Consider the following 3463-nt stretch of genomic DNA (forward strand, 5'->3'; position numbering starts at 1 on the left):
GTACATGGCAGGTAGAATCTTTGATGTGACATGCTGGCCGAGTCAAATGGCAGGTATATAGAACCTTATTGATGACATGGCAATATAGTAATGGCAGGTAGAACACTTTGATGACATGGCGTAAGGAATCTATTGATGACATGGCAGTAATGGCAGCGTAGAACTTATTGATGACATGGACGTATATGGCAGGTAGAACCTATGGTATGACATGGCAGTAATGGCAGTATAAGTTCTATTGATGACATGGCAGTAATGGCAGGTAAGATCTATTGATGACATGGCAGTAATGGCAGGTAGAAATTCTCTTAGGGGAAAAAAGGACCATGGCAGTAATGGCAGGTAGAATCTATTTAGACATGGCAGTAATGGCAGGTAGAATCTATTGATGACATGCAGTAATGGCAGGTAGAATGCTATTGAGACATGCAGTAATGGCAGGTAGAATCTATTGATGACATGGCAGTAATGGCAGGTAGAATCTATTGATGACATGGCAGTAATGGCAGGTAGAATCTATTGATGACATGGCAGCTAATGGCAGGCTAGAATCTATTGATGACAATGGCAGTAATGGCAGGTAGAATCTATTGATGACATGGCAGTAATGGCAGGTAGAATCTATTGATGACATTGGCAAGCAATGCAGCATATGAATCTATTGATGACATGGCAGTAATGGCGAGTAGAACTATTATTGATGACATGGCAGTAATGGCAGGTAGAATCTATTGGATGACCTGCGCAGTAATGGCAGGTAGAATCTATTGATGACATGGCAGTAATGGCAGGTACGAATTATTGAGACCTGCAGTAATGACAGTAGAATCTATTGATGACATGGCAGTAATGGCAGGTAGAATCTATTGAATGACCTGGCAGTAATGGCAGATAGAATCTAGTAATGACATGGCAGTAATGGCAGGTAGAATCTATTGATGACATGGCAGTAATGGCCACGATAGAATCCTATTGATGAACTGGCAGTAATGGCAGATAGAATCTTGTAACAAGAAAACAGGTCAGTATTGACCAGAAGACATTCAACTGTAACGGGGAGTATTGACGGAGGACATCAGATGTAACAGGCAGTATTGACCCAGGACATCAGATGTAACGGGCAGTATTGACCAGAACATAGATGTAACGGGCAGTATTGACCAGGACATCAGATGTAAACGGGCCAGTACTTGACAGGACATCAGATGTACAGGGGAGTATTGACCAGGACATCAGATGTAACAGGCAGTATTGACCAGGACATCAGACTTGTAACGGGTGTTGCCAGGGACATGCAGATGTAACGGTGCAGTAGTATTGACCAAGAACATCAGATGTCACGGGCCAGTATTGACCAGGACATCACATGTTAACAGGGAGTTGTGGACCAGGACATCAGATGTTAACGGGCAGTGTATTGACCAGAACATCAGATTGTAACGGGAGTATTGACCAGACAGCAGATGTAACGCGGCAGGATATGACCAGGACGCATCAGATGTAACGGGGGAGTATATGACCAGGACATCAGAGTTAACGGGCAGTCATTGACCAGAACATCAGATTGTAACGGGGCAAGTATTGACCAAGACATCAGATGTAACGGGCAGTATTGACAGAACATCAGATGTACACGGGCAGTATGGACCAGAACATCAGCATGATAACGGGCGTGTTGACCAGATACATCCAGATGTAACACGGAGTGTTGACCAGAACATCAGACTGTAACGGGGCGTTGTTGATCCAGAACCATCAGATGTAACAGGGAGTAGATGACCAGAAACATCCAGATGTAACGGGCCAGTGTGACCAGAAACATCAGACTGTAACGCGGGAGTGTTGACCAGCGACATCGAAGTAACGGGGGAGTATTGACCACAGAACATCAATGTAACCCGGCCAGTTGTTGACCAGAACATCAGATGTAACGGGAGTATTGACCAGACAATCAACTGTAACGGAGTGTTGACCAGAACATCAGATGTAACGCGGCAGTATTGACCAAACATCAGATGTAAACAGGCAGCCTGTTGACCAAACATCAGCATGGTATACGGGCAGTACTTGACCAGAACATCAAGATGTAACGGGCAGTTAGGTGACCAGAACATCAGATTAACGGGGCAGTACTGACCAGGAACATTCGATTGACACGGGAGGCTTGACCAGGAACATCCAGATGTAACGGGCAGTATTGACCACGAACATCAGATTAAACGCGGAGTATTGACCAGACACATCAGATCTGTAACGGGATGCTTGACCAGAACATGCAGACTGTAAACGGGGAGAGTGTTGAACCAGAACATCAGACTGTAACGGGGGAGTGTTGACAGAACATCAGATGTCACGGGCAGTATGACCAGAACATCAGATGTAACGGGAGTGTTGACCAAAACATCAGCTGTAACGGAGTTGTTGACCAAACATCAGATTGGTAACGGGGCAGTATTTGACCAGAAACATCAGACTGTAACGGGCACAGTATCTGACCAGACATCAGCATGTAACGGGGAGTGTTGCACCAGAACATCAGATGTAAACGGGCAGTTATGGACCAGAACATCAGATGTCAACGGGCCAGTTTATTACCAGGACATCAGATGTAACGGGCAGATCTGACCAGAACATCAGATGTACGGGCCAGTATTGACCAGAACATCAGATCTGTAACGGGATGTGTTGACCAAGAACATCAGATGCTAACGGGCAGTACTTGACCAAACATCGGATGTAACGGCAGTATTGCACCAGGACATCAGATTGTGGAAACGGCAGTAGTGACCAGAAACCTCAGATGTAACGCGGCAGTATTTGACCAGAACATCAAGAGCTGCGTAACAGGCCAGTATGACCAGAACATCAGCCACTCGTAACGGGCGCAGTATTGACCAGAACATCAGATGTAAAACGGGCAGTATTGACCACGAAAACATCAGATGTAACGGGCAGTATTGACCAGAAACATGCAGATGTGTAACGGGCCAGTATTGACCAAGAACATCAGCAGATGTAACCGGCCAGTATTGACAGAACATACAGATGTAAACGGGGCCAAGTGTTGACCAGAACACTTCAGATTGTAACGGGCCAAGTATTGACCAGACACCATCAGATGTAACGGCGCAGTACTTGACCAGAACATCAAGATCTTGTAACGGGCAGTATTGGACCAGAACATCAGACTGTAACGGCAGTATTGACCAGAACATCAGCAGGTAACGGGCAGTACAGTCATTACCAGAACAATCAGATGATTAACGGCAGTATTGACCAGGAACATCAGATTAACGGGCCAGTATTGACCAGAACATTCAGATCGTAACGGGCAGTACTTTGACCAGAACATTCAGATGTAACGGGCAGTATTGACCATAACATCAGATTTGCTAACGGGCAGTATTGACCAGAACATCAGATGTAACGAGTGTTGCACCAGGGACATCAGACTGTAACGGGG

At 45.5% G+C, this 3463-nt stretch overlaps 1 long non-coding RNA gene across 3 annotated transcripts; it reads left to right on the top strand.

The window, feature by feature from the left end:
* The first annotated feature begins 234 nt into the window (after positions 1 to 234).
* Positions 235 to 634, top strand: LOC139026945 (uncharacterized). 3 transcript variants are annotated; one of them, XR_011478950.1, is made up of 3 exons: positions 235 to 296; positions 376 to 509; positions 581 to 634. It is a non-coding gene; the product is annotated as an uncharacterized lncRNA (long non-coding RNA). The 3 variants fall into 3 exon arrangements; XR_011478949.1 differs by lacking the exon at positions 581 to 634 and having other exon boundaries at positions 442 to 508; XR_011478951.1 differs by lacking the exon at positions 581 to 634 and having other exon boundaries at positions 237 to 262; positions 442 to 508.
* The last annotated feature ends 2829 nt before the right edge of the window (positions 635 to 3463 follow it).

Source organism: Salvelinus sp. IW2-2015, unplaced genomic scaffold, assembly GCF_002910315.2.
Source record: "Salvelinus sp. IW2-2015 unplaced genomic scaffold, ASM291031v2 Un_scaffold6445, whole genome shotgun sequence".
NCBI lineage: Eukaryota > Metazoa > Chordata > Actinopteri > Salmoniformes > Salmonidae > Salvelinus > Salvelinus sp. IW2-2015.